The 12244-nt window shown below is 43.5% G+C and overlaps 1 pseudogene; it reads left to right on the plus strand.

Moving 5' to 3' along the window:
• Positions 1-11368, plus strand: part of LOC101342653 (dehydrogenase/reductase SDR family member 4-like) — a 17661-nt pseudogene extending 6293 nt beyond the window's left edge.
• The last annotated feature ends 876 nt before the right edge of the window (positions 11369-12244 follow it).

Raw genomic sequence — 12244 nt, forward strand, 5'->3', positions numbered from 1 at the left:
TGAAGAATTGCTGACAGAAAACTTCCCCAATATCATGAAAGATGAAAAGCTGACCATCCAAGAAGCTCAACAAACCCCATATAGGATAGACCCCAAAAGAAAATCCCCAAGGTATATCATAATCGCACTCGCTAAATCCAAAGACAAACAAAGAATCCTGAGAGCAGCTCAAGAAAAACAAAAAGTCACATACAGAGGAGAAATAAGACTAAGCTCGGATTATTCAGCAGAAACCATGCAGGCAAGAAGGCAACGGAATGATATATATAAAACCTTGAAAGAAAAAAATTGACAACCAAGAATAATATATCCTGCAAAACTCTCATTCAAATATGATGGTGAAATTAGGTCATTTCTAGATAAACAGAAATTAAGGGACTATGTGAAAACCAAACCAAACTTATGAGACTTATTAAAGGAAGTCCTTTGATCTGTGAACAAACAGTATCAGACCACAGGCTGAATATAGGACACAGGATTGTACTAGCCAGATACCAACCTAGGAAATGAACTCTTAAGGACTATGCAAAACCAAAAGAATTACAAAACAGAACCAGAGAGGTTAATCTGTAAATGACAACAGCATCAGAACAATAAAAAAGGGAATAAACGGTGTAGATATAGAACCTTCTAATGGAGAGGAAATCAAGCAATACCAAGTAATAATAGACTGGTTCAAATCTAGGAAGATAAGGGTAAATTTCAAGGTAACCACATAGAAAGTTAACAAACCTACTCATTAAAATAAAGAAGAAAAACATAAAGTCTCAGTAAAAACAAAACCTACACAAACAAAAGAAATGAAAAAAAAAATCCACAAACAAAAGGAACTCAGTACAAGCGAGTAAGAGGAACAAAACTGGAAGACATTATGCTTAATGAAATAAGTCAATCACAAAGGACAAATATTGTATGAGACCTCTACTCTATAACTCATGTAAAAGTTTACACACAAAAAGAAACAATCTTTGTTGGTTACAAGGGATGGGAGGAGTGGGGGGGAACTAAACAGATAAGTGGTAACTTTGGTGAAGGGTAAGACAGTACACATTACTGGGGAAACCAGCACAACTTGTACAAGGAAAGGTCATGGAAGCTCCATAGACACTTCCAAACTCCCTGAGGGACTGAATTGCTGGGCAGAGGGCTGTGGGGACCATGGTCTCAAGGAACATCTAGCTCAATTGGCATAACACAGTTTGTAAAGACAATGTTCTACATTCTACCTTGGTGAGTAGTGTCTGGGGTCTTAAAAGCCTGTGAGCAGACATCTAAGATACTCCACTGATCTCACCCCTTCAGGAGCAAGGGAGAATGAAGAGAACAAGATACACGGAAAAGATTAGTACAAAGGACTAATGGACCACAGCTACTACGGCCTCCACCAGACGGAGTCCAGTAGAGCTAGATGGCGCCTGGCTACCACCACTGACTGCTCTGACCAGGATCACAATAGAGGGTCCTGGACAGAGCTGGAAGAGGATGTAGAACAGAATTCTGACTCACAAAAAAAGACCAGATTTACTGGCCTGACAGACTGGAGAAACCCCGAGAGTATGGCCCCGGACACCTTTTTTGCTCAGTGGTAAAGCCCCTCCTGAAGTTCACCGTTCAGTCAGGGATTGGACAGCCTCATAATAGGAAACAGGACTAATGAGGCACAGCAGTCCAGGGACAAGGACTAGAAGGCAAGAGGGGACAGGTGATAGGGACTGCCGAAAGAATGAGCACATCTGTCTTGGAAGAAGTACAGCCAGAATGCTCCTTACAAGCAAGGATGGTGAGACTGTGTCTCACATACTTTGGACATGTTATCAGGAGGGACCACTCCCTGGAGAAGGACATCATGCTTGGTAAAGTAGAGGGTCAGCAAAAAAGAGGGAGACCTTCAACGAGATGGATTGACACAGTGGCTGCAACAACGGGCTCAAGCATAACAACAATCATGAGGATGGCGGAGGACCGGGCAATGTTTCATTCCCTTGTACATAGGGTCCCTGTGAATCAGAACTCACTCCATGGCACCTAACAACAACAACAACAATGTCAAAACACAGAGCAAACAATTCCTAATTACTGTAGTGAAGTGATCACACAATTTAGAGCAAGACTTAGAAGACACCTGGAGGTAATAGGTGCCTTTCTCATTAATCTTCTATGGTTCCCTGTCTCCATTCAGTCAAAACCCAGCCTTCTCCCCCTTTCCCTGCTGATAGGCCTGGAAGGGGCAGGCGACAGGATGCATAGCAGAAGTGTAAACCTCTCTAGGTGATTCTGGTGCAATCCACCTCCAAACACACACACATAGAGTACAGCACACCCCACTTTCTAACTTAGTCTACATCTTTCCTAGTCACAAGTCCATAGGCAAGCCTTACACAGAGCCAAGGCAGGTGACTGGGGCTTGGTCCTGGGACACTAAAATTTAGAGAGCACAAAAAAGTGCTACTACTAATTTTAAAAGATTATATGATTTTAAATTTTGTTAAATTTACATGTTGATGGTTCAGGCATTCCTTCAGCAGTGTAGAAACAACTGGGCTTAGCACCTAGTTAGCAAAAATAATTAGTTAAAATGGGAAGCTAGCAGATGGTGCACATTGTTAATAACACCCCCTCTGTGCGCCAAATTGTGAAGTACAAAGTTGACTGAGGGCCCATTTAGCGTTACTTGCTCAAAGCATCAATATTGCCAGTTCTGGGCAAATGCAAAGTCTGGTTTCAGGGTCCTTCCTATTGAAAACTCTTGTTGTTGGCAGCGTCTGTTTGGCCATTCATAACTCCAGGAAGCACGTACCATCATCACCTATTTACAACTTAGTAAGGAGGTGAGATGTTACCTTTCTTGGCTTTCCCAGTTTAAATCTCAGTTCTGCCTCGTATCTTCCATACTTTCAGGCAAAAAGAAAAAGGGAACAAGAAAATGACATCATAACTCAGTGTGGGACCGCTTTAAACGCAGGTTGGTGTCTTCCCCATCCTAGTTCACTTGGGTAGCCAGTTTCCCAGTGACTCCAACTCTCCTACAGGGGATTCTTACAAATTAGCAATGCCAGGACAGTTCTCCTGTTGTACAGCCTACTTTCTGTCTCAAACAACACACACCATGGTCTTCACCCTTTTCCCACAACATCATTTTGAAACTTTCTTAGACCAAACATGGCACAGTTTTAAACAAAAAGATTCAGTTTGCTGTGATAGAAAAAGCTCAGGACTAGAAAGTAGGCAACCGAGGCTCTCACATCAGTTCTGCCCCACTCACTAGCTTTGTAGCCTGAGTAAATCACTTCCCTCTCCCAATAACTGGATGAGTGGGACTTTGCTCTTAGCTGGCCCTTATGTGTCATTACTGAGCTATGTGATTTTGAAAAATTAACTTCCTTGAACCTCAGTTTCATCACCTACACCATGAGAACGTTGGGCTAGATGATCTGAAAGGCCCCTCCTTGTGGTAACTTCCTATGAATGTATTTAAACTGGTTTCTCCATTAAGGTCAGTGCGGACAGGTTGATTTTGATGTAATGGTAACTTATCCAAGAAGAACTGGACAGTAAGCACTTGGAGAAACGGGGCTGAGACTCAGTGTGAAAAGAGGGAGGGGGGATTAAAAATACATTTTGAGCTGAGTGGAATAAGTCGATCACAAAAGGACAACTATTGTATGACCTCACTTGTATAAAAAGACAAGAAAAAGCAAAATGTATAGAGAACAAAGATTATCAGCAGTTATCGAGGCAGGAAGGAGAGGGAAATGGGGGGTTAACAGTGATGGAAATATCCCATTGAATAAGGGTAGGGTTGCACAGCCTATTATTGTAGTTGCTGTCAGTCAGTTGTACACCTGTAAATAGTTGAATTGGCAAAAGTTGTGTAATAGATATATTTACAACAATGACCAAAAAAAAAAAAGAGTAGCTGCTGAGGCTGCTTATGTACAACCAAAAACCTCATGGGATTTGGTTTCTTGATTTGGAGGTTTAGGGTCATGGTTTCATGGGACATTCCAGTTAACTGGCCTAATAACATGTTTAGTGCTTCTGTTCTACCTCCTAGTTTATTGTGTAGTGCCTGGGGTCTTTAAAAGCTTGCAAGTGGCCATCCAAGGCACAACAGTTGGTCTCGTTTAGCCTGGAGTAACAGAGGAGGAAGGATCCCACAAGAATACAAGGAGGGTGTGGAATGTGTGGCTAATTGCCTCCATGAACAACTGCCTCCTTTGCCATGAGACCAGAACTGGGTGGTGCCCAGCTATCATTACTGAACATTTTGATCAAAAATTCTATAGAAGAATATTGATCAAAAGGGGGAACTGCAGAACAGAATTTCAAATTCTCATGGACTCCAGACTTTCTGGAGCCATGGAGGATGAAGAAACTCTGAAATTATTTCCCTGAAATAGCCTTTAAAACTTAAACCAAAAATATCCCCTAAAGTTGTCTTAAAACCCAACAATAGTTTAGCTTAACTAGAAAAAAATGTCTGCCTTGGACATTAAGCTCTTTAAGAACTATCTATATGGGATCAAAGTGACAACAACAACTTAAATGACAGGAACCTTAGGGGGCAGTGAATTTATGTTAATGCGGGAGAAACAACTCAGAAAAGAAGGATGAGAATGGTTGCACAACTCAGAATGTAATCAGTGTCACTGATTGGTACATGTAGAAACTGTTGAATTGTATGTTTTGCTGTGTATATTCTCAACAAAAAAATAGATAAAATTTTTAAAAAAGAAAGAAAGAAAACCTTGTGGAGCACAACAAAGAAAATACATTTTGAATAAGCAAGTTCATAGAGATCAAAGTTTATTAGTGGTTACCAGGGGCAGGCAGGAGAGAGGGGAAGAGGAAGACACAACCCTTAGGGGACACTGAGCTTCTGTTAAGGGTGATAGAAAAATTCAGGAACCGTTAATGGTGATGGGTGAACAACAGGATGAACATATTTAATGTCACTGAACTGTACATGTGAAGATTGTTGAAATGGCAAATGTTCTATTACCTGTATATTTACCACAATTTTAAAAAATGAAAAAAACCTTTGAGGTGAGAGTTGAAGTCATGAGAATGAAGGGGCTTTCCAAAGGAAGGTATAAAGAAAAGAGCAAAGAGTTAGAGAGAGCCTTAAAAGAAGTGAGGGTAGGAAGAAAAAGAAAAAAAAAGACTGCAAAAGAAATAAGACAACTTTAAACGTTAAGCAGCAGAGTTTAGGTTAGCTTTGGAGAGAAAATTTTTCAAGAAGAGATGTCGTTTTGACAATTGTCCCTAAGAAGGAATTCTGAACATTGATAAGTGCATCTCCCTTACTTACCTGCCTCTCTGATCCAGAGTTTACTCCTCTCTAGGCTTTGAAGCTTCATGGGGGTGTTGACATCCTGGTCGCCAATGCTGCTGTCAACCCTTTCTTTGGAAACCTAATGCATGTCACTGAAGAGGTGTGGGACATGGTGAGAGCGGATTAAAGCAGCAGGGGTGGCTTCAGAAAGCTTTGAAGGCCAACTCAGTCTGCTTTTAAAATGCATTTGTCAAGTGCAGTGTAAATGTGAGGAATCATCACTATTTGTCACTCACCTGGAGCGCACCTGGTAAAGGTGGTTCCACTATCCTTACCCTTCCTTCTCTTGTATTTCTGCTCCTCCCCAGTTTGGTCTTTTTCCATTTGCTGCTTGCTAGCTTTCTTTTACTTCCTTCCCCCAGCTCTCTCCTCCCAACGTGCTTATCCGTGCTGCTCTTCCTGGTTTATTTCCAGCAGATACATGGCAGCTAATATGCCAATAACTAATACACTCTTAAACACACCCACCCGTCCCCTTTTCAGCTGCCAAAAAAGAATAATTTTTCATTAGTTAGGAAACTTTAATAGCTGCTAACTGAGTGAAATACCAATTCTGGTGAAATGACCAAAGTTGCCACTTTATATAACATACTACCTTTGAAAAAGACCTGTACTTTTTTCTTCTTAACTGCAATGTCAAGAAAATCTGAGACCCAGATCTCTAAAATTAAGTGCTGGGATATTGGTTTTATTTGAACATGTATAATCTACGTTATATTTATAATATACTTCACATACCTACATTCTTTAATTATAAAGCCTTGATTAAAATATTTGTCTTGTTTACTAAGATTAATACTCTCACATGATTTGGGAATGTTACATTTTTTATGACCTCCCATGGTTTTGCATTTATTCTGATGTTGTCAATAATTTCCCGATACTGAAGTTTAAGGATACGAAAATATTATAGTTTGTTTATCAGTGTTTCACAGACATAAACACCAAAGTGCCAAAATGGTCTTCAGTGAGCCAGTTCCTGATTCTGATATTCTTTAAAGCAGAGAACCATCTTTCATGAACAGTCCAAATACAGACCATATGAACATCAGTTTTAAGCCAAGTAATTTTTCTTTTCAGTTTGCAGGTGTTTTAAAATGTCATAGAATATCAAATCTGGATGCAATGGCTGATTTATTATTGAACTCTGAATTTTTTTTAAAAAAAGATATTTTGGGAAATTTTATTAGATAAAATTATTATTATTAATGTTAAATTTCGTGAGTATGATAGTAGATTGTGGTTGTGTCAAAGAGTACCCTTATTCTTAGCATATATATGCTAAAGAACAGGGATAGAGCATTATGCTATCTTACCTTCAACGGTTCAGACAAAAACCATATAGATAGATACATAGATAGGGCAAGTGAGCAAATGGTGAATCTGAGTGAAGGATATCTGCATATTCATTGTACTTCTATTTCAACTTTTCTGTAAAACTGAAATTTTTCAAAATAAGAAGTTGGCATGGGGAGCGTGGGAATATCCCAGCAGTGTCTAGAACAATGTAAACAAGTGTCATACATTTGTTTCAAATTACAGACATGAGGATTTTTATTATAGCCTATGGCCCAGCTCCCGCAGAAAATGCCTCCTCATGATCCCACTTTCCAGTAAATGCCCAGCCAGGCAATCTGTCCTGGAGGGCAAAGAACATCTCACTGCCTATTCTCAGAGGCCAGAGAACTGCTGGAACAGCCCCAGGTGCCTGAGGTCAGACCCATTTCCCTGAGAAGTACAGCCCACTTTAGAAACGGTCCAGAGGCAGACCCAAATTCATCCTCTCCCTAGATGAAAGAAACAGAAAACCCAGCTCAAAACCAAGGCAGTGCTAAGAGGTCAACTCCATTCTGGGCTAAATCATACTTGGCTGGTTAAGAAACCAGATGAACCAGGCCCCTTTCTTTCTCACCGGAGCCTAATGTGTCATTATCGAGCTGAATAAGCTGGTAAAAGGCACTTCTCCCTGAGCTTCAGTTTCTTCACTTGTGAGGCCAGGGTGGATAACCTCTGAGATCTAACAAACAGATCCTAGGAACCCTACTGTAACTCCTCATTGCCCTGCCTCCTGCAACTCATTTCTCTCATATGCTACCTCCCCTTCTTTCGGTTTCAGATTCTGGACATTAATGTAAAGTCCACAGCCCTGATGACAAAGGCAGTGGTGCCAGAGATGGAGAAACAAAGGTACAAAGAGTGAGAGAGAGCCTGGGTACAGTGGGACCCTACGTGGGGCTGAGGGCTGTGGTCTCCCCTGGGAAGAGTATCAGCTTTCTTCTTTCTCCAGAGGTGGCTCAGTGGTGATTGTGGCCTCCATAGCAGCCTACAACCAGTTACCTGTAAGAACCCCTTTCTTTGCTACTTTCATCCCTTCCTCCATCCCACAGCTTCCCACCTCTCCAGTCACCCTAAGAAGTTTGTGACCCCTTTTAGAGTCACACCACCAAGTTCTTCCCCCCAAAATAGATGCTTTGCATGCACAAACCCTACCCTAGAGGAGGTTTAACCACCAGACAGTTTCCTAACTGTGACCCCTCCTTTATGGGAGATGCCCTATTGACCACTGCCTTTATGTCTAATGATAAGAACCAAGAACGAACTGGAAACTAAGGGAAGAGACTAACCCATTCTCTCTTTTCTTCAGGGCCTGGGCCCTTACAGTGTTAGTAAAACAGCCTTGGTGGGCCTCACCAAGAGCCTGGCCATAGAGCTGGCCGAAAGGAACATTAGGGTGAACTGCCTGGCACCCGGACTCATCAAGACCAGATTCAGCTATTTGGTGAGGAAGGGGTGATCCCTGAAGGGTATCCATCTTCTTGGATCTGCCTAGCTCCTGAGCTCCCAGCCACTTTTATCCCACCTCCCTAGGATTTTCCATCTCCGCTCCACATGCCAGCCACTATCCTCAGACCAGACCCCCATACACACTCACGCACTCCTTTCCTGAGGTATAAATGGAGACTGAGGAATTCAGACTACTCATACCATTTTGTATCTCCTTAAGTGGTGATAACTGGGGAGACTTTCCTCTTCAGAGACCCAGCAAAATGCCTCACTGATAAGAATGAAACAGAAAAGTGTGGTGGGGAGAGATTGGGACCAAGGAAGGGATAAAAAGTGAACGGAGTCTCCTCATTCTTACTCTAAATTGTGAGGACAGGCAGTCTCTTCCCGCCTCTGTCTTTCAGTTTCCTCTTCTTTCAAGTAGAGATTTCACCTAACTTCTTCCTTCTTCCGACAGTTCTGGATGGACAAGGCAAGAAAGGAAAGTACAAAAGAAGTCCTGCATATAAGAAGGTAAGGCTTATCACAGGGGAGGGCTTGGAGGGATAAAGATGGAAAGGTTTCATCTCTGACATAGCCCACAGCTCGCTACCCCTCAGTCCCACAGTTGCAGGCATGCTCTCCCCTGCCACAAACACACAGGCTTCACAAGTTTATAAACACTGTATCATTGCAGTGGAGTGTGTACGGAGTCGGTTTCCATTGCAAAAACCAAACACAGAGGTCTTGGAGAGGCCCTGACTCTTTTCTCCACCTGGGTGTTTGCCTCCACCTCTGGGCATGAGGGACACACAGCTCCTAGACCAAAAATAAAACCACACCTTTTTAGTTCCCCGGGAATAAAAAGAGTCATGCTTCCAAAGCTCAGGTTGCTGATTCTACAATGCAAATAAAAGGAATGAAGAGCTTTGCTAAGCCCAGAACTCCCCTTGCCTAAGAAAGCTACCCTCTTCTCCATTGGGCTGGCCAAACTCTACAGGATCCTTCATCTGGCTCCCTTTCCTTTAAGCTTTTTGCCTGTACCATGTAGCTTCTGGACATTCTCTTGTTCCACTCTCTTCTCCATTTTATCCCCTTCAAGGACAAATGCCAACAACGGCTAACTTTTTACTGATCCAGACATCCCAGACTCCCTCAAGTCCTAAAGCCATTCTGATGTTAGGCATGAGCTGCAGCACTAGTTCACAACTCATTCATAAGTCAGGGTATGGACATCCCTTGAGTCCCAGTTAATGATCTAGCCCCAAGCTTCTCAATCCTAGCTGCACATTAGAATCACCCAGGCTGCTTTTTGAAATACAGATGCTCAGGCCCCACTCCTAGAGATTCTTTGTAATTGGTCCATGATAGGACCTGGGCATCTTTTTTGTTGTTGTTAAGCTTCCCAGATGACTGCAATGTGCAGCTAGGATGGGGAAGCACTAATCCAGACCTTCTAGGTTTGAGTTACTCGCTCTACCTACATCTAGAGTATTCTATGGCAGTTGGGTCAAGAGTATTCTCTAACATGCAATCACTCATACAAACAATGAGAATTATTACATTCTCACAAAATGAACCTGACTTTCAGGGACAAAAGTAAATTCCTGAAAAAATTTCTGTAAATGGAATCATTTTTAAACACATTGTTTATGGTCACACAGACCCCTTGACACTTGAGTAGTATGCACGTGTAAAACAAATTCTTTTGATATGAAATAACTGCTCCCCATTTTATCTTTTATAACTTTGGGTTTTCGTGTGCTGTGTTCTCTAAAAAACTGTGTCTCTATAGTATTTGAATATAATGCATAATGGTTTTTGCAGAGTACAGTATTTATGCTGACAGTAAATTATAACAGCTTATCCTCGTGGTAACTCTATGTGATGGATGGGAAGCCTGTCCACTGGTCCTGAAAAATCGTCTGGTAATTCTTTTGTTGTCATTGTTGTTATTTTGGTAAGTATATCGGTATATGGGTAACAGAACCTATGGGTGACAATATATAGGGAAATAGGTAACAGAACACTTACCATTTCTACAGCTGATAATTCTTTTTTTTTGTTTGTTTATTGTTATAGTTTAAATGAAGTTTATATTTCAAGTTAGTCTCCCATACGAAATTTGATACACACACTGTTATGTAACCCTAACTGCTGTCTCCATACTGTGACAGCACACTCCTCCTTTCTACTCCTGATTTCCCATGTCCATTCAACTACCTCCTAGCCCTCTCTGCCTTCCCATCTCACCTCCGGACAGAAGCTGCCTGGTTAGTCTCTTGTATCTACTTGAGCTAAGAGGCACACTCCTCATGAGTATCACTTTATGTCCCACAGTCCAGTCCAATCCCTGTCTGAAGAGTTGGCCTCAGAAATTGTTTTAGTTCTGAGCTGATAGAGAATCCAGGGGCCATGCTTTCTGGGGTTCCTCCAGTCTCATTCAGACCATTAAGTCTGGTCTTCTTACTAGAATTTGAGTTCTGCACCCCACCGTTCTACTGCTCCATCAGGGACCCTCTGTTGTGTTCCCTATCAGGACGGTCACTGCGGGTAGCCAGGCACCATCTAGTTCTTCTGGTCTCAGGCTGATGAAGTCTCTGGTTTATGTGGCCCATTCTGTCTCTTGGGCCAATTCTTTCCTTGTGTCTTTGGTGTTCTTCGTTCTCCTTTACTCCAAGTGGTTGGGACCAATTGATGCATCTTAGATGGCCGCTTGCAAGCTTTTAAGACCCCAGACACCACTCACCAAAGTAGGATGCAGAACATTTTCTTAATAAGCTTTGTTATGCCAATTGACCTAGATATCCCATGAAAGCATGGTCCCCAGACCCCTATCCCTGCTACGCTTTCCCTCAAAGTGTTTGACTGTATTCAGGAAACTTCTTAGCTTTTGTTTAGTCCAGTACAACCGATAATTCTTGATTAAGGAAACGTCATTCCCTGTGGACCAGGGTCCAAGGGCCTGATCTGTCTGATTTTTACTCCCTTCTTTGTTTTCTCTATTTCCCAGGATAGGTAAGCCAGAGGAGTGTGCAGGCATTGTGTCTTTCCTGTGCTCTGAAGATGCCAGCTACATCTCTGGGGAGACAATGGTGGTGGCTGGAGGGGCCCCTTCCCACCTCTGAGGACCTGGAGAGAACCCACCAGGGCAGAGGCTGGGCTCCAACTCCTGGGTTCTGTTCCAGCATCCGTGGACCAGCCTTTCCCACCTCTGCCTATCATATTGTTCACCTTATACCCCACCCCCCTACCCCCAAATTAATTCTGCTGGGTGAAAAGAGACAGCCTTTCCTGCAGTCAAGGTGTGGTCTTACTAGGACCCGGGCTGTTGCTGTTGCCCTGGATAAAGGCTACCGCTGAGACCACAGGGCAGCCCTGCTGAGAAGGCTGAGTTTATCTTGGCAAAGACCAACTAGTATTTTTTTCTGGGCATCTGGGGAGTTTGAGGGGAGATGAGAGAGAAGGAATCTAGAATGGAAGGAGCAGAGTTGGAAATTAACAACCTGCAAATGAGATGCAAATAAAATGCAGATGATCGTGTTGCTCTGAATCAGCGTATTCCTTTTTCTGTGTGGGGTGGTTAGGTATGGTAGCTGGGCAGAGAACAGAAGTCTGGGCAGCCGGATCCCCCTAACTCACCTCCCTGCCTCCAAGACCTGAGCGACACTGAGGGGTGGAGGTGTCTGCAAAGCTGGCAGCTGGGAGGACGTGGCCCAGGAACTCCCAGGTGCTGCTCTCAACCTCGCACCCCCGTGAATGGTGCCAGGGACGCCCCAGGGATCCCCGAGGCTGGGCAAGCGGGAAAGGAAGGACGAACTCCCCAGATCTGGCCAGATCTTCTCCTGGAATCGTCCTCGGCCCCGAGCCCCGTCCCGGGTCGGCGAGGACGAGATGGACGGTTCCCAAATCGGCAGAGGAAAGAGAGGGACCCTTGAAGGATAACCCGGGGAGGGGTACGCAGGCCCAAAAACAAAAGAAATAGGCTCTGCGCACAGTGTCTGAGGAGTGGGTGACAGGGAAAGTAGTGACCCTGTCCCTGCTCGAAGATGGCCCGGGCGCCAGGCGACGCGCACTAGGCCTCGCACACGGGAGCCGGCGGTGGGTGGGGGGTCGGCGCGAGCGCGCGCGGGGTCTCACGCGGCC

This window comes from Trichechus manatus, unplaced genomic scaffold (genome assembly GCF_000243295.1).
Source record: "Trichechus manatus latirostris isolate Lorelei unplaced genomic scaffold, TriManLat1.0 scaffold00305, whole genome shotgun sequence".
NCBI classification, from domain to species: domain Eukaryota; kingdom Metazoa; phylum Chordata; class Mammalia; order Sirenia; family Trichechidae; genus Trichechus; species Trichechus manatus.